Source organism: Cornus florida, unplaced genomic scaffold, assembly GCF_030987335.1.
Source record: "Cornus florida cultivar Cherokee Brave unplaced genomic scaffold, ASM3098733v1 CherokeeBrave_3.0.0_Hap2_Chr10, whole genome shotgun sequence".
Taxonomy (NCBI): Eukaryota; Viridiplantae; Streptophyta; class Magnoliopsida; order Cornales; family Cornaceae; genus Cornus; species Cornus florida.
Window position 1 is genome coordinate 75,453,770 of NW_026775580.1, and position 27,556 is coordinate 75,481,325.

At 38.2% G+C, this 27,556-nt stretch overlaps 1 long non-coding RNA gene across 2 annotated transcripts; it reads left to right on the forward strand.

Moving 5' to 3' along the window:
- LOC132276372 (uncharacterized) lies at nucleotides 1–27,323 on the forward strand. 2 transcript variants are annotated; one of them, XR_009470876.1, is made up of 4 exons: nucleotides 1–1,010; nucleotides 1,305–1,366; nucleotides 13,150–13,438; nucleotides 27,012–27,323. It is a non-coding gene; the product is annotated as an uncharacterized LOC132276372 (long non-coding RNA). The 2 variants fall into 2 exon arrangements; XR_009470877.1 differs by lacking the exon at nucleotides 1,305–1,366 and having other exon boundaries at nucleotides 2–1,010.
- Nucleotides 27,324–27,556: the final 233 nt, after the last annotated feature.

Sequence of the window (27,556 nt, forward strand, 5' to 3'; positions counted from 1 at the left end):
GGTTTTGTTTTAAATTTTTTTTCTAAATCAACTAATCAAGGTTTGTGATTCTTGTTTTGCAAACTAAATTGAATCTGAAACAATTTTTATCAACATGCCAAGCTTTTTGAATATGGAAATCTTTTCGGAACCAAAAAAAAAAAAAATCACAACAAGAACTTTGACAAGCAAAAGTATTTAATATAGGGTAAAGCTCTAAAGTTACTTCTTGAAAATTAAAATACTTGCAAAAAGCATGCTTTTGGGTGAATTCCATAGTGTTGGAAGGGGCTTGCCATGATCTGCCTCACGCTCTGCTTCCACTAGTAGATTCTCAAATAGGATTAGTAAATTGGTCAAAAGAAGAGATAGGGTACTGAGTGGTGAATTGTTTAGAAATAAATTGGTAATTTTTTTTTTATTAATTACCCAAATAGGATTTTCTACGGCTTAATCAGTCAATTGTCTAAAGAAACATTGTTACTTAACTAAAATTGAATTAAACAACAGTTGATTTTGGTTAATATATTTTGATTTAGCCCACAACATTGAGAAATCCTGGATGTTTTGTTTCACATAGAAATACAATTTGTGTAATTCACGAAGGATATATTCAATCTTTCTGCCAAATTTTTATTTTCAAATTTTGGTTTTTGATTTTCTTTTGTTATTAGAATGCAGAATATCAGAAATTGATTTGTTAATTTCGAAGATTATTCCTAAACTGATGCATTGTACTTTATTATTGGATTAATTTAACATAAGAGCTGAGTATAATATGTGCTAATCACACCTATTTGTAATCACACATCTTTCTACGGATAGGTGTCCAACATTTTGACTGAAAACATAATTGGGTTGTGTTGATACATGATACAGATAGTACTTAGATGGTGGTGTTTTAATTGTTATGAGTGAGATTGTGAAACCTCTTCCTCACAACTTGAGTGTTTTCTTATTTATAGGGTTTGCATCGGCCCTTAACATTTAGCAAGAATAACGTTCAACAAACATGCCTCATCAGTCATCAGGTAACAAACTCTTACTTTTTCTAAAATTTTAATTGACATTTTTAACTATTGGTTATGTTTATTTATTCATGTTTTACATACTGATGTTTTGTTTTTGTTTTTGTTTTTGTTTCTACATATATATATATATATATATATATATATATATATATATATAATATTGTTATGATGTGATGCTCGAAAAATTTATTAATGGAAATTAAAGACTTGGAAGTTTAGTTTTCAATTTCGGAATATATGTTTTACAAGTTTGTTAACACTTTTAAAACTTTTCCTCTTTTGTTCTAATAATAGAGGTTTCTTTTCTGAAAGAAGAGAGTTGATGGGAATGGGTGGAGTGGGCAAAAAGAAAATAGGTATGTTTTTTTTGCCTAGCTAATTGAATTATATAAATCTTCTTACCTTTGTAGCAGTGATGTTGGTTTTAAAATGACCAATTATGATAGGAAGTCTCTTTTCAATTTATCTTAATCAAATGTAAATCTATGCAAGAGGATTATGTGATCTAGATGAGGATGTTAATGTTAACGTTACGAGGATGTTGATGTCAACGTTGACTCTAGTGATGATGACTGATGATGTTGATAATATGTTGATGCACTCAAATTAAGTCAAAACACTTTTTGAATTGAAGGAAATTTAGAGTTGAAGACATACGATTGAGCATAGTGTCTAATTCTTTTAGTTACAAGAATCTTTGGTCACTTCACACACGAATTTTCAGGTATTGAAATTTTGAAACAATGGTGTGTAATATGATTCATCTACTTGGGCTTTCTTCTTTTTCATCTCTTTGAAATCTAATTTTGTCTGTGAAAAAAGAAAAAGAAGACTCTATGCAATTTTAATTTAACTTTATCAGTTTGAGCATTGACATAGCTTTTGAAATGTTGAAACTGAAACAGCAAAGAAGAAAGAGTCCACCAATAAGAATTACCAAACTTAATAAGTTCTCTGAGCGTCTTGACTAATATTGGCATGGGAGACTTCTATAGATATGGACTTGTAGAGAGAAAGATATATGGTTAGGGGCACAAAGTGTACGACAACTATGAACCAATATGATAGGGTTGTGAGTTTTTGGCTTGTTTCATGCATCGGATCTAAGAAGTGTACAACAATGAAATGGAAAGCTCTGATGCACTCAAAGTTACAAACAAAGACAATAATTAATATTATATATTTATAACTTTACTAATCTAATATGATACTACGTATATCATACATATATACACATATATATATGTTTGTAACTTTATACTTAGACTTGGATATATTTTGATTTAGCCCACCCCATTGAGAAAATCCTGGATCCGCCCTTGGGCGGTGGCCATGGTGGGAGGAGGCAGCGTGGAGCGATTGGATATTCTAATTTTTGAGTTTTTTTTTTTTTGATAAATAATGCTACAGTAGAGAAAGTACTTCTTGTAAACAATGTAGAAAGTAGAGAAAGTAACAAATTCTCACTTTCTCTTTCCTTTATTAAATCTGAAAGTACTTTCTAAAAGGTGAAAAGTAAAATTATATTAGTAAACATAATTTTCACTTTTAGAGTAAAAATCAGAAAGTAAAAGCGTTAGTAAACAGGCCCAAAAGGTATTATTATTATTATTATTATTATTATTTTTTTTTTTCTGTTTGTAGCTGATCAAAATTCCAAGAAAGGAAATAAGTAAAAGCTTCTGGTTGTGTGCTGGAATGTTCATCATCTTTCTCATTCGATAGCGTGTGAAATTAATATCAATTGTTGGGGTTGAATGAATGTATGTATATATATATAGTTTAGCTTATGTCCTATTGTCGTATGCTTACACTCTTTGATGAGGGTTCCAGAGGACGGTGTAGTCATGGAAGCTTGCAGTGGGATCAAACTATTTATGGATAATCTGCTTTCTGCCCCCCGCCAATTGCATGACTAAATTAATCTGTTATTTCTTTGTCACGAGGTCTGATTCTTATGAGTGGCCTTGCTCATCCTTTATTGCATTTCCGCTTAAGAGTCTGGTCCCTTATTATAGCTATTGTTAAGGAAGCCCTAGTCAGCCTTGCCTCTTGCCGCGTTTCGCCTCCCCAGATTCTAGCAATAGGTCTTCTTGATCGTAGCCCTTAAGAGAAGCCATTCTCCCTGGGAAGTGAAATGCCAAAGAATTAGAAGTTCATGAACTGAGCCTTCTAACAGCTGCGCTTGTAAGCAGCTAGATTTCCTTTCCCAAAGTCGACTGGAAAAAGCACCTACATGGGTCGAGGGATGGATGCTTAGAAGTTTTTGCTCGTAAAATAAGGGTAGCCAGCCTAATTATAGAATAGAGTACTAGCTTCCACATACTTCCCCAAAACCATTCCCCGAGAGCACTTTTTCTTCTAAATAGCCTTCCCAGAAAGTAGTTCCTTGCGTTCCTTGCCTTTTTGCTCGAGCAAGATAATGTATGCTTGTATCCCTTAGTTACAGGTATTTGATTATGGACACAGTGCTCCTATTTTGAACGCCATTCCATTTCCATCTAGCTCGGAGTTGAGAGAGATCGCCCTAGCCTCTGACAGCTCAACCAAGCCTTCCTCTTCAAGATTCGACCCATTGTTAGATGTGAGATTCGGCACTGCAGCTTTTTCATACTTTCCTATTGAGTCTGATGGATATGCACCTTACTTGACTTCTACATTGGGAACAGGTGGTTCCAACATAAAACATCCGGAAATATACTACTCTGAGGCCAAAGAGATAGACTCAACCTGGTGATGCCAATCCTTGATAACAAGAACACACGAGCACATGATTACTAATCTAGTGTACCGGAAGAGAGCCACTGATAGAGTGTTTACTCGGCTAGGTGAGTACTAAGTATTCTTATTTCAGCCATAAAAAGGTTCATCCCGCTGCTTGCTCTTTGGCATGGAAGTACATTAACAGCAAGGACAATCTTTGAGTTAGATGGTTTAGAGAGATAAGTATGCGTGGCGTTAGAAAACAGTAGAAAATGGGAATAGAGACATTTCGGTCACCAGTGAGGTGCTTGAAAGGGATGTTTCCCCTAAACCTCGGGGGAGTTAGAGGTGGGTACTTTTTTTTCAAATGGGGAGGGTCTGTAAACACAAATTCTACACCAATCCCTCTTTCAACACTAGTCCCTCTTTGCTCAGGCATGGATCAGAAATACAATAGACAAGTTCGTATTTCTTACCCCCTCTTCCCTGATTTACCACCCAAGTAAAGGACATAAAGAGCAGCCGAAGTGTGGCCAGAATCCTTCATCTTTAAGGAAGTGTGCCCAGACTTTGCGGTTCTCGGTTTCCGCTAAGAGGCTAGAAGAAGTGATAGTTAAAGAAAAAGAGACAAGTGAAGAGGGCGGGGCTTTCTTTTGGCCAGGGATTGGTTCACCAGCGATACAATCCAGTGAAATCTGCACTTGCGCCTCAACAAACACCAAATCAGTCAAATTCTCCCGTGCTTTTATGAAATACAACCCCCTTATGAAATTGGTGGTTTTCTGACAATAGTGATCCATTAACTGGCATTCTTTACTATCTATCCTTTCAGGGAAGACACATTTGAAATCTCTATTGGCATAAACCATTCTTCTCTGCTTCAAACTTTAAGTACTAGAAGCACTCTACAATGGCTAATTCACAAGGGTCTGTCTGTGGTGGAGGAAATGGGGATCTCTTGTCAATCTCAGGGAAGATAGGCGATTCTCACTCAAGTACTTTACCATTTCAATGCAAAATGATCCTCTGATTGAAGTAAATACCTTTTTTCTTAGTGACCGCTAGAGGACCTTGCTCCTCCTTCGATAATAGATGAATCGGGACACAGGAATCAAGGGTGGACATAATTCTAAACATCTTATCACCTACTATATAGTTTTAAAGAGTTTTCTGTTGATTCCATTCATCCATCTCATAGACTAATTTGCCCTCCCACCTCAATAAGTGAACTTAGCTGATCAATCGCTGCAGCGAGAAGGTTTTCATACTATTGCTAAGACAAGAAAGAAAAGGGGTAGGGGTCTTTTCGAGCTTGAAAGGGGTAGAAGAAGAGGACGGAGCAGTAAAGTGGCTCCGAGGAATTGAGTCAGAAGACATACCTGAACTGTTAGGAGGAATCCACCTCTGCTTTTCTTTTCTTGACCATCGAACTACATGACGATTACTGTAAGAATCCCGAGACGGAAATCTGGATCTTCCCTTCGGCTGTGAGTTATCATAAAAGAATGTAGAAGAAATGTCGGCGCAACACTGAGAATGACAAAACCCCTTCTCGACAGGTCTTACACCAGCCGCGGCAGCAGAGAGATTTATCCATCTCCTCTTCTCCAGCAAGTTCCAAACAGTTGCAAGGAGGACGTTTAAATGACGACTCTGCGAGTTGCTAATATCAGTAGAGATAGGTGGGTTGGGCTTTGGATTAAGAAAAGAAATTGAGTTCATATTATTGGGCCCCCGCGTAACCTTTCTCTTTGGATTGCTCATGACAAGGTCGCTTGTAATACGCCAAACTGAATGTAGTGAATGTGTGGTTCAAGAAAAGCCTTTTATGTCAAATTTAAATTTATAAAAACCACTACCAACACTACTACTAACGTAGCAAGAGTGAGTAGGGATCGTCCCAAGGGATTATACGTGTTGGAATTTCAACTTCGACTCTAGCGTACCAAATGATTGCAAAAGAGAATTGGGTTGGTTGATTACTTCTAGAAAAGAATTAATTAAAATGCAATAAGATAAAGAGTAAGTAAGAAGGAAAGGTCTTGGGGTGTAGAGATCACCACCAAACAATACTATTCCAAACCATAATCAAGTGACTAATGAGGGAAATGAATGTGTTGCAACAATGTTGTGTGTGTAAAAGACATTCAATTGGTAAGGGTGACTCAACAAGTGCAAATTGTCTCAATCAACATGTGTGAGGCCACAATACATCTATTGGTAGAGGAATATATTGTCTAGACATCATGTGAAGAGAACAAAATATCAAATCAAGTCATTAAACCTTTCATTAAGCTCATAGTCCAAGCAATCCATAAGGATGACTTAGTTAAACATGCATTATCTAAACATCATGTGAGAGGTACAAAATATCTATTGGGAGAGGAATAAATTGTCTAAACACATGTGAAAGATGCAACATATCATAACTAGTCATTAATCCTTCATTAAGCTCACAATCCATATACAACAAAATATTAGAGGAATATGCCATTTGGACTCACAAGCACGGAACATCAAACATCAAGAGTAGATTGTCCTCCCATCTAACATTACACTACCATTACACTAAATCTACACTACTAGCATGAAAATAAAGCTATCTAGACTAGGGGAGAGGCACAAGCCATCAAGATAGGCATAAACCATCAAATGAACCAAAATAGCATTCATTAAGCATATCATCTTGATAATCTCTAGATCTATAGCATCAATACACATAGACATGCATCAAAAACACTAAATCTAAAGATAAGCACATGAATATCCTACTCTAGCATACATAAACATATGGGTAAAATAGAATAGTCAATTGGAAGCATTAAACCATACAAACCATGAAATAATCAAGATTTATATATACATGAATATCAAGATGTATCATACAACACTAATCCCTCAATAATACACAAGATTAGAGTATAGAAAGCATGATTGGGGCTAACTCTAGCCCCAAGAGGATGTCTAGACACTCATGGTAGTGATGATCCAACCCTCAAGGGCTAACTCCATGGCTGCTCCTTGTTGGTGAAGATCTCCTCCAATGGTGCTCTAGCTTCCCTCCTTCCTCCTCTCCAAGAAGAGCCTCCAAAATGATTTTCAATGTGTGACAAGAGACTCTAGCCTCCTCTCCAAAAAGTGTATCATATTCCTTATATAGGTAGGTCAAATACACCCTATGATGAGCTGTGGTCGTGCAAGGCATATTCTCCAATGATTGGGTGAAGGACGGAATAAATGAGCTGGACTTTAACTTTTTCTCGCTGGAGGAAGTTCGATCGATCGAAGATGGGTTCGATCGATCGAACTGCATCTTGGATCGATCGAAGTGGTCTGACTCCTCCGGATAAGGACAAGGCTGAGATATTTTGAAAATATTTATGGGGAAAAGGACAAAAGTGGTTGGTAGGCGTACAGCTGTGGATAAGATCAATCATTTGAATAGGACAAAATAGGGTTCGATCGATCGAAGGTGATGTTGGATCGATCGAACTTGGAATTTCAGCAAAGGCCAAGGTTGGATCTATCGAGAAGTACTGTGATCGATCATAGATGTTCGATCGATCGAACTTTTCAGCTGCACAACTTAATTCCTTTTTGCTCCTTTCTTTCTCCACTTTGCTCCCTCCTTTGGTTTATCTCAGGATTGCTTCAATTAAGCTCTTATTTGGCTGAGTTAGCTCAATTTTGGGATTAGTGCCTGAAAATATAAATAACACGTAATAAGTCTAAAGCGGCAAAGTAAGATAGATAAAGGTACTAGAATGCTTAAGCTTAACGGGTTTAAATGCGCACTTTTCGGTGCTCATCAGCTCAGTTGTGGCCCATTTCGCAACTTATCAACTTCATGTTTGGGCTTAGGCAAATTATGTGGGCTGGACTTCTCATTCAAGAAAGAGATTGATAATTGGTTTCTGGCCCCAATTAACAGCCCTCTTAACCTCCTGAGGGCCATGATGAATTAGCCCATTTGTCATAGAAGGCCCAGAACGTGCTTCAAACCCATGCTTAGGCCCAGCAGTGGCCATTGCATGAATGGCTCCATTAATGCCACGATCTCGGCCACGTGGTTGGTGATCTTTGAAGCGGTCAATACGAGAAGATGGTGGGCACTGATTAAGGGCTTGATTGACGCGGCTCCTGGATCTGCCCTCTCTACTCGCTTCAAGCACGAGGGCATGCAATCGGCTCTTTTCTTTGAGGTCCTGACGGAACTGTAAATTCTGGCGACCCCCTTTAATGATCGTTGCAACATGTGGGTTGTGGGAGCTCTTCCTAATGCCATAATAAGACTTCGAGAGGATCCAGGGGGTGACTTCCTTAATTAAATTGACCTTAAAGGCCACTCTTTGATCCTCAACAAAAACATACTCCGGCATCACTTTTCTGACGGAGACATAGAGAAGGATTCTCTCTCCACTCGCCGAAAGGTCCGCCTCAACACCTCGAAATCCACCACATAAATTTTCGATTGCTTCGAATAACTTATGGCATCAAAGATGAAGGGGCATACCAAACAACATCACCCTTCGTATTTCTCGATCTTTCACTGCAAAACATCCAACCGCGAAGTACCAAATGTCGATGGATAACAAGGCTTCGCCCCATCTCTTCCTTCCTTCGTCCAAAACCCTTGAAGCCTCAATCTCCGATGGAAACCTGAACAGAAATAAATTGTGGGGAAGGGAAGAAACTTTCACCCCGCTCGAGACCTTCCAAAGGAGCCTGCTCTACAAACATCACATCGCCCCTGACCACGCCTAGCTCTCCAAAAGAAACCTCATAGTGAAACCATCCGGACCCGCATTCAGCACTTCCTCTTCAGAGATCAGAATCTCAAGACCCTCTCTATTTGCCTCATAGATCCTATCAAAATTAAGACCATCTAGCCGGGGTCTCGTAGAAACAGGCTCAGTAAACAGTCTCTGGTAGAATCTGGCAATCCCCCTATAAACATCATCCTCTTAAGACCACCCCATCCATGGTAAGTCTCCCTCCTTATGTGATTGCCCCTCCTATGTGCATTAGCCAACGGATGGAAGAACTTAGTGTTACTATCCCCCTCTTTAAGCCATAATGCTCTGGATTTCTGTCTCACTGCTCCTCTCCCTCCCCATCCCATTCTTTTCCTTATAATTAATATCAGAAATAAAGGCTCGGATCTCCCTTCCCCCTCTCCACGGAGATAACCTCTTCTTTTTTCTAACTGTTCTGTTCTGTTCTGTTCAAACTCCCAACATCCTCCGCATTCTTTCCCTCTGCAATTGAATGCATCACCAAACGAGCCTGCTCCTCATCTAGCTGAAAAGAAAGTCCCAACATACTACTCACAGTATTAATGTTATCCTTCACCCACTCTACCCCTCTGTCGTCACAAGCTAATGTAGAGAAATCCCTCCCGTGCCGCTGTAATACACATAATGGTTGCATCTCCAGACTATTAGTATCCTCCCATGGAACCATCTCCATAACATTCCTATCATTGCCCCCTCCCCCCAATCTGTCACGACCGTCATCAGCTGAAACCTCCATCCCGTTGCAAGCCGAAGGTGTTCCAAAATCCCCTTCAGAGTCATCCCCTACCGTTTCTAAGCCGAAGTCCAGCAGACAGTTCAATCCCTTCAACCCTTTTTATATCCTCAATTCCTTCACCAGTGCTGATGCAGCCTCTTGACTTAACTGAAACTTTGAATCTCATCCCACACAAACCGTAACTCCATCCATACCAACCGGCGTTGCCATATCTCTATTGCATTCTCCCTTAAGATCTTGGAAGAAGAACTTATTAGAATACCAAGTGTGTGACTACTCGAGTGTCCCATCTCATCCTCGGCTCTGTATCCAACACAATCCCCTCTGAATCCACTTCCACCACAGGCGATAACACCCCAGTTCTCTCCGACTTCCGGTCAACCTCCTCCCCCATTTCCATCCTCAACACCCCACAAGAAGGAGAAGAAGAAGGAGGAGTAGAAAGAAGGCTCCGAGAGTAAAGGAAAAAAGACATACCAGGTTGGCTTTCATTTAGGCAAACCCATTTTTGTTTCTCCTTTCTTGACCAACGCCTACTATCTCTGGTTGTGGGATCACCATCATCAGACGAACCGAATTACAGAGACCAGTGTTGTTGAAGGCGTGTCTAGGCTCGTACCTAGGCTCGAGACTTAAGTTTAGCGCCTGTTATCATCCCAGGCTCACTGATGTTTACTAGGCGCGCGCCTTGGTAGCGCCTCGTCCTGTTTGTGAGGCGCACCTCACTGATATTTGTTTAAAAAAATACGATTGTTCTATTTCTTTTTTGGCAACTTAATAAACAAAAAAAAAAAGCCCATGCATATAATAGAAGGAAGTTTGTTCAAAAGAATAAAAAAATAAGAAAGCTTAAGAGTCAAACTGTTAACCGAACAGCGATAGAATGAGATTGTGAGACGAAAACGAAGCCCTAGTTGCCAAGATGAACGACGAAGACACGCCAGTTCTTTCTTTCTTTCTTTCTTTTTTTCTCTTCTCCTCTAGATCTCTCATCTCTTCTTATCTTTGTTTACATCCCTCTCTTCGTCTAGTTCTCTTTTCTCTCATGTATTTTTTTTTTTCTTTTTCTTGTTAACAATTTTTTTTAACATATTTATTTCTTTTTGTGCTTTGTTCTGCCATTCAAAAAAACGCATTTTGCTTTGCCTTTCAAGAAAACAAATTTGTGCTTTGTTTTATAGTTGTTGGATGCTTGTATAGTTGATAGGTTTACTTTTTTATATTTGATATTAATTTTTAGAATATTGATATGACTTATGAGACATGAATGTTATTATAGTAGTTTAAATTTTCAATTGTGCACCTCACTTCACTCAGGCGCGCGCCTCGCACACTTGTTATTTGGGCCTTTAATAACACTGGCATAGACCAAAACCTATTCTCCAAAACCATCTGCACACTTGTTATTTACTAGCAATATTATAAGTTACATTACTTAAAAATAAAGAAAATTTTGAATTACATTCCCTATTTATTAAATCAGACAAACATATTTTCTCTGGGTATGCAAGTCCGATAAGTAATATTAAAGAACAAAGGTTATTTACAAAATACAGCACGTGGAAAACAAAAACCCCATAGGGTTCAGTGCTTTAAAAAAAAAAAATCTTTCCACAATCTCCCCCATCCCTTCATAGGATTTACAGACAAACATGTGAAACATTTCCAAAAAAAATCAAAGAGAATCCACACCCAACTAACAAACCAGAAAAATAACCAATGCCTACATTATTCAAGAAGGTGTATGACATCTATTCACTGCCTTTGTGCCATGAGACATGGCGAACGTGGCTAATTAACCTGGAAGCACTAGCTTCACTGCAAACATAGGCCCTGTTTGGGGGAGCTTTCTCATATTAAAAGTAATTCGTTGATAAGGCGATGGCAATATTGGTAGTTGTGGTGAAAGGTGGCGGTTGAGGGGGGTGGTGGTGGAATGTGACGATGTTGGTAGTGGTGGAAGGTCGCGGTTGAGGATGGCGGCAATGGTGGTGGTGGTAGCGGTGGAAGCTGGTGATGGAGATGGTGGTGGTAAAAGGACACGGTGGTGGTGGTAAGGTCATGGTGACGGTGGTGGAATGTCACGGTGGTGGTGGTAATGTAAGGTGGTGGCGGTGGAGGGTGATAGTGGCGGTGGCATGGTGATGGTGGTGGAATGCCACGGTGGCGGTGGTGGTGGAACGAAAGACCAAGAAAGAATATAGGACAATATTATCCATCTATGAAAAGTTCATGGGCAAATTAGTAAAATAATAAATTTATCCTTAAAAAAAAATTGACTTCTTAAAAGGAGATTTCAAAAGCAACATTTTTTTACTTCTCTGAAATGGAATTTTTGACCATTGGCTTTTGGAGAGAGTCTTTTATATACGCGTAACTTAACATCACAATTTTTTTAAAATGGGCTTTTCAAACTTGGAAATGTACCTCCTTTAGGACCTTTAGAGATGTACAATTTGTAGGTTTCCACTCTGTTATTTGACCTGTTCATTTCCTTATCTGCGGTGGTGGGCTTCATGCAGTTATACAACCTAGCCATTTTCAGAGGATGGAGGAAGCTACAACACTTGCACCGAGAGATTATACAGGGATCCACAGAATGAGAGAATTTTAAGTGGTAGGTTGTACTCCTAACCCTAAACTTGTACTAGCCTAAGGATAGACTTCAAAGTTGCTATATCATCTATAACCCTTATGTTGTGTTTGGTGTGCATGAATGAAATAGAATGAGAATGGAATGGCCTGGCCATTCTCATTCTATTGTTTGGTTATAAAAATGAAATGTGTATGAATGGATGATAATAACCATTCTAATATTTGGTTGGACCAATTTAAATTTTAGAATGGAATAAATTTCAAATTGAGTTCTCCAAAATATCCCTTTTAGTAACAAATAAATTAAATTAACAAAATGATATTCTTCTATAATTTTCTTAAAATGGTGGTAGTGGTAGTGGTGGATGGTGGTGACGATGGAAGGCGATAGTGGTGGCAATGGTGGAAGGCGGTAGAGGTGTTGGTGGAAGGAGGTGGCGGTAGTGTGGTAGTGGTGGTAGAAGGAGATAGTGGTATAAGTGGTGGTGGAAACCAATGAAGGTGATTGTGGTGGTGGTGGAAGGTAGTGGGGGTGGTGGTGGTGGAAGGCGATGGCGGTGGTCCTTAACATGAAGGTGATTCTCTGCCTTCTAATTCCTAAACTAGAAATAGTATTCGAAATTCCTTAACATATAAAACCCTGAATATACAAAATCAAGAAAACAGACAACAAACCCTAATTCTAAAATTCCAAAATCATATAACAGTTCTATTTTTATGGAGTATATATGTATATGTACGTCTCTGTGTGTGTGTGTGTATTATTTGTAAATTAACAAATTTTTAGGGTTAACTTGACAAATTCAAAGGTTGTTTATGTCATTTTACATCGTGTCATAACTGTTCAACTAACGGTTGGGGTGTTAGTGAAACACGAAGCAAATGTTTGTAATGTTGGTGATAGTTATTTTCGAAAGATGTTTGAGTGTGAAATATGGCCAAACCTAATGTGGTGTTAGTGAAATTAACCCAAATATTTATACAACTAATTTACTACTGTAAGGGAATCTCTCGTGCAGCATTAGTGCTATTCTATAAGGAACTGAGAGGGTCCCAATCATGTTTGTGAAGATTTTAATTAAAACAGAATAACAGCTTGTGGTTTGCATTAGACTGCTCTCTCTTAGCCTCCAAACTTGATTGTGTTGTATTCATATGGAATCTCTTTTCATCTTGTTGTAGAAGCTTGATTTTAGGTTTCCTCAAGGATATAAGACATAAAAGCAAAGTAGTGATGAAGATGATTTTTCTCTTCTAATTTCCCATTATTTGGTTGCGTAAGAACTAAGCCATCACTTGTTTTGTGCAGCATCCAATTACTAACACTAGGCGTCGGAAAATTTGGGCAATGTCTAAATTTATTGAATGGGGATCACCTGTTTTATCACAAAAATTACAGCACCTTAGATTCCACTTGATGGAGCGTGATTACAATGGGTTTCTTTCGTATCGGTTACCAACGAACAATAGGATGGGTGAAATGATGCAAATGGCGGCTGCAAATTTTCTACATTTCAAAAGTTGTAAGTTCTTTGCATTAGCAATCAAGACTGGATTAACACGCATATGATTTGCTTACCTAAGCACCATTTTCGAAGGTAAGAATGATTTCTTTCCTTCCTTTTTAAGGTTTATCCGTTCATCCTCTTTTTTCTTATCCTTTATTATTTTGGGAACAAAAGTGACTTTTGAGTTCAATTGTTTTGCAAATCTTCTACTTCTTGTTACATGATGGATGAGTCAATTAGGCATTTGATTTTGTGTTCTCTTCATACACTGGTAATTGTGTTGTATTATTATTATTATTTATTATTGATTAGTTTAGATGACGTTTTTTCTAAGGAATCTCTCCGTTCCTCTTCCTCTTCCTCTTCCTCTTTCTCTTCTTCTCCATCGCAAAGCCTACTCTCTCTCTCTCTCTCATTTTCTCTCCCTTCTGTTTTCTCCTTAGCTTTCTTTTTCTTTTTCTTTTTCTTTTCTTTTCTTAACAGAGCACAAATCCTTTTATCAAAAAAGCCCTAATACTCTCGACTTTTTTTTTTTTCCCCGTTTACTGACTCTCTCTCTCTCTATTTATCTATCTTTCTTTCTCTCTCCCCTTTCTCTTTTCACCTCAAAACACTATTTTTCTTCTCAAAACACTTATTTTAATAAATTCTTTCTCCTCTCCTCTCTCCCTTCTCCCAATCTAACTAATGAATGGATTAAATCTATTTTGCTGCAGTATTTTGTTCAATTTTTGCCTTTTCACTTTTCACTTCCTGTATTTTGTTGTTGCATTTGTCCCATTTAATTTTTTTGGTTGTTGACATGTATACCCATTGTTTCACATCCAAGCAAGTTGATTATGAATTTATTTTTTTCGTATTTTGTTAATGACATGTAAACCTTTTGTTTCATATTCAAAAAAGTAGAATATTTTTTATTTATTTATTTATTTTGTTAAATGTCATTGGTGAATGAAATATAGGAATTTGTTTTTGTTCTAGGTTGATGACACCATGTTCTTCCATAGTCAATTTTTTAGAGATTTGCAATGTGACCAGGTTCAGTAGTCATTAAGAGGGCCGGCAAGGGTGGGCAAAGACAGGTGGGTTTTGCAAGTCTAAAATGAATTGCAAACCAAACCGTCATAGATTTTAGCTGGTTGACCACAAACTACGTAAATTTTTAAGCCTACATTTTTTTTCAACCATTATCGGAGGTAAAGAGAGAAGTTATTTTTTTTATTAATTTTTTTTTTTAAATAAGTAATAATGAATTAAAAATGGCATTCAAAAGCGGAACGCGTGCCATAAACATTAGAGAAAGGTCTAAGGCCCCAAAGAATCCCAAAAAGTAATTAAGTCATCAGAAGAGGAACAAGAACTCCTTTTCACATAACTAAAGAGAGAATGAATGATAATAAGTTTTAGTGTCGCTGTAGATGACTCATTCCCTTCAAACATTCTACTATTTCTCTCCTTCCATATGCACCACCAAACACAATGTGGGATAGATCTCCAATAATCACGTACACCCCTACTCACATGACATCCTCTTTAGGCATGAATTAATTCCTTAGTAGAATATGGTGTTACCCAACACATGCCAAACAAGCCAAGAATAAGATTCTAGCAATCGTACGCCACAGAGCAATGCATTAGGAGATTATTAACTGACTCCCCATCTTGCTTGCATAGGCAACACCGATTAACAAAACAATTTTCCCTCTTCCTCAAATTATCAATCGTCTGAATCTTATCCCAAACAGCGGTCCATACAAAGAATGCCACCCTAGTATGAGCCATAGAGCGCCAAATGGTCTTCCATGGGAAATCATAGGTTACAAAATTAGACAAACATAAGAACAAAGATCTTACTTCAAAGCGACCGTGAGAAGAGGGAATCCATATCAAATTGTCATAACCCTTGCCAATTCCTTTATACCGATACAATTGGTCTAAAAAAATGCTCACCTCATCCAACTCCCAGTCCTGAAATGACCGCCAAAAATGAATATTCCACGTAATCCCACTATTATCAAGCCGATAACAGTCCCATGTTTTATCAACTGCAATATTGTATAATCTGGGAAATGTACGAAATAAAGGTTGATTTCCACACCAAAGATCTTCCCAAAAACGGATGCTACTACCATCACGAACTTTGAATCTGATATGAGAGGAAAATGCATCTCATCCCTTCCGAATGGATTTCCAAGCCCCAACTCCTCCCGCGATAGAAACCGGACGTGTAGTCCAACTACCAACGTCTTCCCCATATCGACAAGAGACTAATCTACGCTAAGGACGGTGTCTTTCTGTGATACCCTCAGATCTCTGGATGCGGGTTGGCCAGGCCCACGCCCGATTACCAGAGGATATCAAATCAATTAGTAATTAACAAATACAGAACACAATTAAGATAACAAGAATGAATAAAAATTTGTTGAAAGAAACTAAAATGAAAATCCTTTATTGAAAAACCTCAAAATAAATTTTATAAATAAGGCACTAGTTTGATACATCCAACTTCTCTTCCACTTCTAATACAAATCGTTCTCCAAATTATACAACTCGGGAATCCATCTAGTGGAACCCTAAAATATCCCACTGAACTCAAATGACTGGAAATAAAACCCAAGTCTAAAACATGAAACAAAATCCTACGTCGTCGATGGAGTGAATGACTGTATCTGCTCAGCACGATCCAGCTCTAAGCCTGGAACTGACGAACACCTGTAAAAATAAGAGTGGGTCTGGCCCACATGTAAATTCTATTCTGTTTGCAATCCAAACAGTGACCCGATACGCAGATGCATCCTAGATATCTCAACAATAGCTATCTAGTCCATACATATATAAATATCCACACTATGGGACATTCGCTGGACTATATAGGGAGTCTCAATCTGAATAGAAGGCAACATGTAAAAACGCACCCAAAGGTGGGCATGAGTACCCAGACCTAAAAGGGTACACCTCAACCTATTATAGCCAGCTGCGCATCCACTGCATATACGCGCCCTAGCCAACGACTCTGAAACTCAAGCTCATATCGTGGTACCATAACCATATATCTAAAGTCCGTCCAACCAAAGTATGTCATTCAATTATTCATTGAGGTGATATACAATACACAATCCAATTAGTCACTCAACTTATTCAGTTGATATGACTTAACTACAATCAACAGTTAATCCAGGTGGTCACTCAACTTGCTCAGTTGATCTGACCTAAATATAAGTAGGATTCAATATTTACAATCCATTCCCTTATTCCAATAGGGTAGGTCTTAGCGTTTCTGAGCTAAACCATCCTAGTATGTCACCGTCCCATATCGGTGCATACAATCCTCCATATCCATGTAAATTACAACACATATATAACAATTTAGTAATTTACAGTCCAAAACCATCATCCAGTTGAAAACCATCATCCAATTGAAAACCATCCTCCAATTAATTGCAGAATAGTGTATCTAATAATTTAGCAATTTAAAACAAATCCTTTACTCATGTAATTGCAGGAAGAATTAATGTTTCAGCAATATAAAAATCCAGAGCATACACAGGTCCATTCTATTAAATAAAGGACTCTACTGTGCATCTAAAACAAGAATTAGAAAATTGTTATAATTCATTAAATTGCTGTATTAGAATAAGCAAGTAATTTCCTATCCTTAATCCATGTAATTGCATAAAGGGTTTATTAATTCAGCAATTATACTTCAGAGTGTGCACAGATCAAATTTATTAAGTAAATGACCCTAATGTGCATTTAAAATAAGATTAAAATCATGTTATAATTCCTTAAATCGCCCATTTAAAAACTAGCAATTACTTCCCTTCCTATCGATAACAGTCTATGAATTTGTCTAAATTTCACACTGATCATTCCCATCCTATAATGGGCTAACTTATGCAATTAGAGAGCTTAAGATCTCTTGAAATTACTTTTAAAATTATTAGTCCAGTCCCTAAAACAATTTAGAATTCCAAACATAGCCCAAACAGTGCCCGAACAGCTCCAGATTGCAACCAAACGTAACCTAATCAAAGGAGCCTGCTCTACAAACAAAAGAGCAGGCTCTAGACACTTTAGAGCCGGCTCCCTAGCCCTTGGAGCCGGCTATATGAAGGGGGGAGCCGGCTCCCAACTTCCTGTGGCCGGCTCTTTCCTTCCTTGAGAGCCCAGTTTCCTTTCCATCTCCGTTTCTGATCATTCGCTCCGTCTCTGGTCTGTTCCTACCCTTCTATTCTTCCTTAAAACTGGTCTTACCCATCTAGTATACATCCAGTATCAACCCCCAATCCTTAGTTTACCACAGTAAGAATTAATATAGTGATTTAAAACAACACCAATTTGTATACTTTGAAACAGACAACGAAGAACATAGTTGCAAGAATTATTTCAAACAATATACATATATACAGATGATCCAATAAACATATACTAAGCATGTAAGATTCAATTAATATTCAATTACTATCCTAGAGATCATCTAAGGATGCACAGAACACAGGGCAAAGGGAGAGACAGAATAGAACTTGCCTGTGTGGTTTTGGAATCAAAACCTTGTCGCCGTCTTCCTAAGTTTTTCGACGACTACTGAACACCTTCAAGCCTCCTACTATTCTAACTCTAATCCACAATCAACCTCCTTGGTCCTCTCTGTTTTCCTCCACTAAGTCTCACTCTGTTTTCTCTCAATTTCTAATTCTCTCTGTATCTTCACTGTGCCATGAATAGGGTTCTAAAACCCTAGGCAGAACTTATACACATATATATATAGGCACTAATACAACCTTAAGTTCAACTATTAATCTAAGGTGGAAACCCTAATCCTTATTGAAATCCAAAACCGACGAACAGAAAAACCTAATTACATAAAATATAATGATTAAAATATACATAATTTATAATTATATATATATATATATATATATATATATATATATATATATATATATACAACCTGCTAAATCCCTATTGTTAACATAAATAATAATTATGTATAATAATACCACTCTATCCTTGCAAACGTATATACTCAACTAGATATATACTACCATCCATATATGGGTAAATATTCGTACCCACAATCAACTCCATCCAAATAGTCCACGAGACCCTTTTGGGTCCGTCCATTACTCCTATTCCCATCCATCCTTTTTAAACTAAAAATAAAACCTAAATAAAATAAAATACACATCAAAGTCAAACAACAAATAACTGCATTCAACACTTAATGTAAACACAACACTTAAGCACTCACCAAAATTAAATTAAACAAAATAATTAATCAATAAGGCAAATTCAAATACACAAATAACAATTAAATCAAATAATAAAACAATTAATCACATAAGCAAATAGACACATAATCAATTAAAATGCACAAAAATAAACTGTAAATTCCAATTTTATCCTTTTGGAAATTAGGGGTATTACACTTTCCTTCCCGTATTTCCACAACCATTTGCCCAGGAGAGCTTGATTAAAAGGAATCAATCGTCTAATACCAAGACCACCCAACTTCATAGGCTTGCATACTTGCTCCCATCTAAGAAGGTGATACTTGAACTCTTCTCCCCTTTCGCCCCAAAGGAAATTCCTTTGAATTTTTTCAATCCAATCAGTAACGGAGTATGGAATTTGGAACATAGATAGAAAATATGTGGGAAGGCTATTTAAGTGCTCTTGATAAGAGTTACTTTGCCCCCCTTAGACAAATATTGCTTCTTCTATTCTGCCCTCTTTGCATACCTATCAATCACAGAATCCCAACTTCCCACTTTCTTGGAAGAGACCCTTAGTGGCAGACCCAAATAAGGAATAGGAAAGGAACTCACCCTACATCCAAGTACTGCAGCTAAATAAGAGATATCCTGAACATTCCTAGCCCGGACAAGCACACTCTTAGCCACATTTACCTTTAGCCCGAAGACTGCCTAAAAACAAGCCAGGATGCACCTCAAATATCTAAGTTGAGACACATCTGCATCACAGAAAACCAGGGTGTCATCTGCAAATAGCAAATACCTGATGGTCTATATCTCTTCCCACCCGGAATCCCTTAATGAGACCAAGATTCTGTACCCTGTGCATAAGTCTGCTTAAGCCCTCCATAACAATTAAAAAAAAAAAAAAAAAAAGGAAAGATGACAATGGATCACCTTGTCTTATACCCTGAGTGCACCCAAAGAAACCAGCTGGAGAACCATTCACAAGAATTGAGAATTGGACAGACAAAAGACATGTCTCAATCCAATTCCTCCATCTACTTCTAAACCCTATTCTTTGAAGCAAATAGAGTAGAAAATTCCAGTTTACATGATCATAAGCTTTCTCAATATCAAGTTTGCATAAAACTCTAGGAACACCACTGCGCAACCTTGAATCCACACATTCGCCTGCAATAAGAACTGAATCAAGAATTTGCCGTCCTCCAACAAAAGCATTTTGGGAATCTGAGATAATCCCATCCATAACTTCTTTCATCGTTTGAGCAAGCACCTTAGCTATGAATTTGTAGATACAACCCACTAAACTAATAGGACGGAAATCCTTAATGTTAAAAGCGTTTCCTTTCTTAGGGATGAGGGCAATAAATGATGTATTTAGCGACTTCTTAAAGACACCAGTAGAATGAAACTCCTGAAAGGTACTCATCACTTCATTTGTCATTACCGCCCAACTTTCCATCAAAAAACGCATGGTAAACCCGTCAGGCCCCATAGCTTTGTCCCCATTACAACTGGATAAGGCCTTTAGAACTTCTTTGGTAAAAACAAGCTCTAGCCCATCTCACTCCAACTCAGAAATAGCCTCAAAAGGGAGTCCATCAAGCTTGGGTCTCTAACCTAATGATTCTATGTAAAGCTTCTGATAAAATGAAACGATCCCATTACGCACCTCTCCCTCCCTCCACAACTCCACACCTTCCACTCGTATACCTCCTATGTGATTACTCCTTCTATGAGCGTTAGCAAATCTGAAAATTTTTTGTATTACGATCTCCCTTTTTCAATGAAAGAGCCCGGGATTTTTGTCGCCACGAAATCTCATCCATACTAGCAATCTTAGCAAGAACTGCCTAACATAAAGCTCTCCTAGTACAAAGAGACTCCACATCCCCGCCCACCTCCTCAAGTCAATCACAGAAAATTCAACAGACATTATTCTTTCTCCATTCAAGGATCCCAAAAACATCCTTTTTCCACTGCTTAAGAGTGAGTTTGAGAGCTCTTAACTTCTGTGTTAATATGAAGCTGGGCGCACCTATAACAATCGCTCCTTCCCACCAAGATTGAACTTTCCCTTGAAAGTCCTCCGCTCTCAACCACATATTCTCAAAACGGAATGGGGTTCTTCGAGAACACAAACCCCCACAATCCAAAACCAAAGGAACATGATCAAAGGTAACCCTTTCTAATATCGCCTAAACAACATCCGGGAATTTTTCTTCCCACTCCCTAGAGATAAAAAAATCTGTCCAATCTTGAGATAGTAATTGGATTCTTACTATTAGACCAAGTATAGGCTGCACCTTCTATTAGTAGATCAATGAGAAGATGTTCATCAATGAAGTCGGAAAACTGATCCATATCTAAGGACCTTCTTCCCCCAGTAGACGTCTCTAACAGGGACCTGATTGAATTGAAATCCCCACCCAAGCACCAAGGGAGAGAACACAATCCTTGAACATGGCTTAGCTCCTCCCATAAAATAGGTCTCTCATTATCAACAACCGGTCCATAAACCCCAGAAAAGACCCATCTGAAGTTATCCTCTTCCATCTTAAACTCACAAGAGACAGAAAATCTCCCCTTCCACACATCCATTCTAGACAACCATCTGTTGTTCCATATAAATAAAATTCCACCCAAAGAACCTGTAGCATCCAAAGCCTCCCATTCCACAAACCTTCCTCCCCACAAACTTCTAACTACCCCGTCAGTAATGAATGCCATCTTGGTTTCTTGCAAACACAACCTGGGGCATCCAAAGCCTCCCATTCCACATACCTTCCTCCCCACAAACTTTTAACCACCCAATCAGTAATGGATGCCATCTTGGTTTCTTGCAAACAAAAAACTTGGCCCCCATTCCTTAAAGCTACCTTCACCACCTTCCTCTTATTCGGGTCATTGAGACCACGAACATTCCAAGTAATAATTCGTAGCTTCATTAAAAACCAGATAATATTAACTCCCCTCCCCCCTTCTTTAAACTCATACTCCTAGTCCTTCCCCTTTCCATCACCACCCCTTTCTTCCTTTCATAATTGACATCAGAGATGAGATTCTTGATCTCCTGAGCCCCTTTCCAAGACGATATGGGCCTCGTGTTTATGACTTCATTGGTGACTGCGATCTCTCTTCCTTCCACAATTGCTTGAAGAATAGATAAGGTCTGATCGTCATTACCCTCTGATGAGACTCCCAACAGCTCCCTAGTGGCTCCAATGTTGTCAACTACCCAATCTCTCTCTAAATCAGTAACCTCGTCATTAGGTTGCACCACAGCCAAGGGTTCCTCCACTAAAATGTCAGAATCATTCTCCAGCCAGGGTGCAAGCTCAAGCTCATTAGAGTAGACCTGTTGGATAGACCCCAAATCATCAACCATCTCCTCTTCAATCTCTCTGTCATACTCGTAAACAGAATTTGCATCTGTAACAAAGTCTCCCAATCCGACGAAACTACCAACCTCATTCTCCTCATCCGCTGCAAAAGGCATGCATTTAAGACCATTCAACGCTACATTTAATCGAAGCTCTTTGAACAGAGCCACAAACTCATCATTAGACTGCTAAAAATGCAAGTCTCTCCCCACACAGACCTTAACCCCTTCTGATAGATTCTTGACTGCACTACCAGCGATATCCAATTGCCCAAGAAAAGCAAACTCACAAACTTTCTTTCCTTCCGTATTCAACCCAACATCATATTTAGTTTTCATAACTGATAGCCTACCCCTCTTCTCCGTTACATCTGCATCACTCTTCAACACCTCACAAGAAGGGGTATAAGAAGAGGATGGAGCAGTAAAGGGGCTCCGAGAAATTAAGTCTAAAGACATACCTGAACCATTAGTAGGAATCCACTTATGCTTTTCTTTCTTGACCATCGAACTCCATGATGATTACTGTCTGAATCCCAAGATGGAAATCTAGATCTTCCCTTCGGCTGTGAATTATCAGAAAAGAATGTAGAAGAAATGTCGGCGCAACACTGAGAATGACGAAACCCCTTCTTGACAGGTCTTACACCAGCCGCGGCAGCAGAGAGATTCATCCATCTCATCTTCTCCGGCGAGTTCCAAACAATTGCAGGGAGTTCGTTTGAACGACGATTCTGTGAGTTGCTAATATCAGTAGAGATAGGTGGGTTGGGCTTTGCATTAAGAAAAGAAATTGAGATCATATTATTGGGCCCCCGCGTAACCTCTCTCTTTGGATTGCTCAGTTGTGGCCCATTTCGCAACTTATCAACTTTATGGTTGGGCTTAGGCAAATTATGTGGGTTGGACTTCTCATTCAGGAAAGAGATTTATAATTGGTTTTTAGCCCCAATTAACAGCCCTCTTAACCTCCTGAGGGCCATGATGAATTAGCCTATTTGTCATAGAAGGCCCAGAACGTGCTTCGAACCCATGCTTAGGCCCAGCAATGGCCATTGCATGAATGGCTCCATTAATGCCACAATCTCTGCCACGTGGTTGGTGATCTTTGAAGCGGTCAATACGAGAAGATGGTGCGCACTGATTAAGGGGGTGATTGACACGGCTCCTAAATCTGCCCTCCCTACTCGATTTAGGCGCGTGGGCATGCAATCGGCTTTTTCCTTTGAGGCCATAACGGAACTGTAAATTCTGGAGACCCCCTTTAATGATCGTTGCAGCATGCGGGATGTGGGGGCTCTCCCCAACACCATAATAAGACTTCGGGAGGATGCGGGGTGTGACTTCCTCAATCAAATTGACCTAAATCCTACTATTTGATCCTCAACAAAAACATACTCCGGCATCACTTTTCCAGTGGATACGTAGAGAAGGATTCTCTCTCCACTCGCCGAAACGTCCGCCTCAACACCTCGAAATCCACCACATAAATTTCCGATTGCTTCGAATAACTTATGGCACCAAAGATGAAGGGGCAAACCAAACGACATCACCCTTCGTATTTCTCGATCTTTCACTGCAAAACATCCAACCGCGAAGTGCCAAATGTCGATGGATAACAAGGCTTTGCCCCATCTCTTCCTTCCTTCATCCAAAACCCTTGAAGCTTCAATCTCCGATGGAAACTTAAACAGAAATAAATCGTGGGGAAGGGAAGAAACTTTCACCCCGCTCGAGACCTTCCAAGCTTTCTTCGCTCACGCCTCAATCCCTTCAATACACCCCACATCTCTATCAAAGCGACCTACCAGACATGATCGCAAAGCAAATTCACGCTCCTTGATGCTTTGATGATCAACCCTAAAAACCAAATCATCGCCTATAGAGCAGCTTTTGATTTCTCCATGGAAGTTGAGACGAGGTAAGGTCGCGACACTGAGATAGGATCGATGCATATCACAAGTCCCTGCCGAAAAGCCAAAAATCCAACAGCAAAAAGCATAAACATAAATGGCAGACGCCGGAGTGAAAGACTCCGACGTCAAAAAAAAGTAGAGAGAGAATAGAGAAAGTCAAACATGGTTAACCATCAAGTAACATCCTAACCACGTTTAAAGGACAAATTGATTTGACAAGGGGTCAGGGAGTTATGTGCCACAAAATGATGAAGTAGGATATGGACATGGCATAGGCACGGCTAATATAAATATATGTTTTCAATTATATATCTATTGACCGAGACAATTATGAAATTTTAATTAATTTATAATTTTTATTATAAAGTTATATGTTCTCCTATCTTGTTATCATAGTTATGTTTTTGTTCATTACATATTGTGGTGTGTTTTATTTCAAATTTTCAATTATATGTATACAAGTAACAATAGTACAAACATATTTTTATGCACTGACAAAAAAGGTAGAAGACTAAATTACCCATATAAAAGGTAAAAGACTAAAGTAACCATACAAACTCAAAATATTCTCTAACTCCTCCCTGAATTTCACGATGTTATGGTAAGCAGCATTGAGAGTTTGTCAAGAAAAAAATGAAAACGCACAGTAGTGTTAGAGAATTTGGCCAGGTAGATTGATCCACCAAATTATTTATTCAAGTGATTATCTTCGCATTATTCACTTCCCATATAGATAACAATGCAGCATACATTTCAGCTTTCCCTTATGATGGAATAGACAAAGTCCCCATGACAATTGTTTGCCCATCAGAGAAATTTTCATTACATAGGCCCAATTCACATAATTTTCACCGGTCAATTTCACAGTAATAGCCCGGAGAGAGTCTGTATTTCCGTTGGTCATCTTAAAAATAATATAAAAGAAATTTTATAATTTGTATTATCACTTCCCAAAGTCCCAAAGTTCACAACTTTCCAAAGTACTATTCTGTAAGATGCTAAGATCCCAATGTGGCGAATAGATAGAGACAGAGAGACTTAAGTTGCCAAATCTGTAAGTTGTGACCCGAATTTGGTGCCAGGTTTGCACTGAGTCTTTTGTTTGCAGGTCGTGAACCCTATTTAGCACTCTCTTGTAGCCCGATAGATAATGGCGCTTAGGGTTTGGAGAGGGAATAGATTGAGACAATGAAAATCGCAGAGAAAGTGGGAATGAAACTTGTAATCTCCTATTATTGGCATAGTGAAAACTTTCGCCGATCAATGTAGGCTTTGCCGAATCATGCTATATCTGTGTTCTTTGTGTGGCGTATTTATTTTCTCTCATGATTCTTGGTTTTATCTTGGGTTTGCTGTGTTTGTCGTGACAAAATCCGAGATGCAATCAGTGAAGTGGCTCGAGATAGTTGACTTGGTGCAATTGCTGAAAATTGATAAGCTAAGTTTAAAGATGCCAAGAATCAATCAAACTGAATAGAGTTTTGATGAGAAGACAAACTGAAATTCTGTACAAAATCCTAGTCAATTGTTGCGATATGACTATTGCAATCGATTTCAATTAGGGTTAAAAAGAAGAAGAAAAAAAAAAATGGATCTATAATATGTAGTATCACCGCCCAAAGTCCCAAAGTTCACCACTGTCCAAAGTACAATATGCTGTAAGATGCCAAGGTCCCAATGTGACACAAACAGAGAGAGACAGAGAGGCAAACTTGAGTTGCCAAATCTGATTGCAAATCACCAACGGGCAGTGGCCTAGCGGTGTCAGCCTCTTACTTCTCAAAGGGAGATCCGGGATTCGAGTCTCAGAAGAGACGTGTGCGTAAGTACCAACTAGGAAAAAAAAAATGTAAGTGGAACAAGAAGAGGGTATAATCCTTAATCGATCGTGTAATGTTAAAACGTGCCACATCTAAGAAGAATTCAAACAATCAGTCCAGGCATGTTGCAGCTAAACTACCATTTGTGTTTCAATAGCTATGATATTTGTCAGTGATAGTAAAATATACCACACATACAAATTTTTATTGGGGCATCTAACCATAATTTAATGGGCGTATGCAGGTTCCAGTATGTAGTTAAGATTTATTATGATGAATGAGAATGTTTACTTCTGTTTAGTGACGGCTCTTCTCTACATAACTAACTTAAGATGTTTTGCTGAAGGATCTTAGTTTCATTGACTCGTGTTTTTGACCCCTTCTCTATAGAATGCTTCTAAACTACCACTTATCATTGTACAATTTCTTTTTGAATTGTTCTTCTATTTATGAGATTGGGTGTAATAATATTGCATTATCTTCCACTAGTAACTTCCGTCTTCATAAAGTTTGAGTATTCCTCTTGAAGTGGAAATCTTCTTAGTTTCCCAGACATCTTTTGATGCAGTGAACAATTGGTAGAATTTTACTAGTTGAAAACAAAGTTGCAAAATGAAAAGTTTCTATGATTTCGGTTTTGGATTAATGTGTATAATCTGCTGTTGGAATAAATGGCTTTTCTTGGCATCCTCAAGGGAGAGGTGCAGGTTTTAACTTTCAAGTCTCCCTTGTGATAAGATATGTGTCTTACTTGCAAAAAGTAATTTTAGATTAATGCACATCATACTGGCTAAGTGAGTTTATCAATATTTCTCTCTAGGTTTATCATAAGTAGCACATCATAATTTATAAAAGTCAATACTAATAATGATGCTTGTGGCGATGAACTTGAAGAAAAAAATTTAAAGCTTGTTTGGTTCTGTTAACTGAAAGCAACCACAAAACACTTTTATCTGACATTGGACTTTTCTTTAATGCAATTTTCAGAAAACAATTTCAAAAACTATCTACTACAAAAAAAAAAAAAAAAAATTGACAATTTTTTTGTTTTGGGGAACAAAAAGCTATTCTCAGAAAATTGAACAATGTAGGCCCTTAAGTGTACGTCTACTCTTCAAAATTTTCTTTTTATTGTTGTTATTAGGAAATACATATAAATATCATATCTTTCTGTTTCTTTAAAAATTCTAGATACAATGTGTTTCTCTTTGGTGAGCCCTAGAGTTGTCTTTCATGGAAGTTGGATATTATATATTCTTTTATTTTCCATTCTTGTTTGCTGCCTACAACATTCACAGCCCTTTAATAATGATTGATTTCATGCAGTTGTTCACAATGCATCATTAGCATCCACAGTGCTCCCAACAAGAAGGTTAGAGAAGTTGATTTTCAATCCAGAAGTGTTGTGTTGACTTTGTTGGAGCTGAAAGAGAAAAGAGAACTGGGAATTAGGATTTTTTGTAATTTAACTGATATATGCAACTGCCCAAAAATTATGTTTTGAGAAAGGAACGTCATTTGAAATTTGTTAAAACGGGGCCTAAGAGAACTCTTAGGGACAAAATAATAAATGGGATATATGATTGGTCATATAATCGTGGTTGACTCTGCATAGATTGCGTCTTGACTTTATTTATTTTTTTTTTGAAAGGTTTGTGTCTAGACTTTTATCCCTACCATTGATGATGAAAAAAAAAAAAAAAAAAAAAAAAAAAGGGTTGGTGTTTTTCTATGATTGATCTGAGTTTGGTAGACTTTCAATAGTTTGAGTCAATCAGGTCAATCAGGTCTGTGATTATGTTGGTTACTCAAAAAGATCTAATAGATTCTTTTCCTGCACATTAGGAGAGAAACATAAGATAGTATTTTTT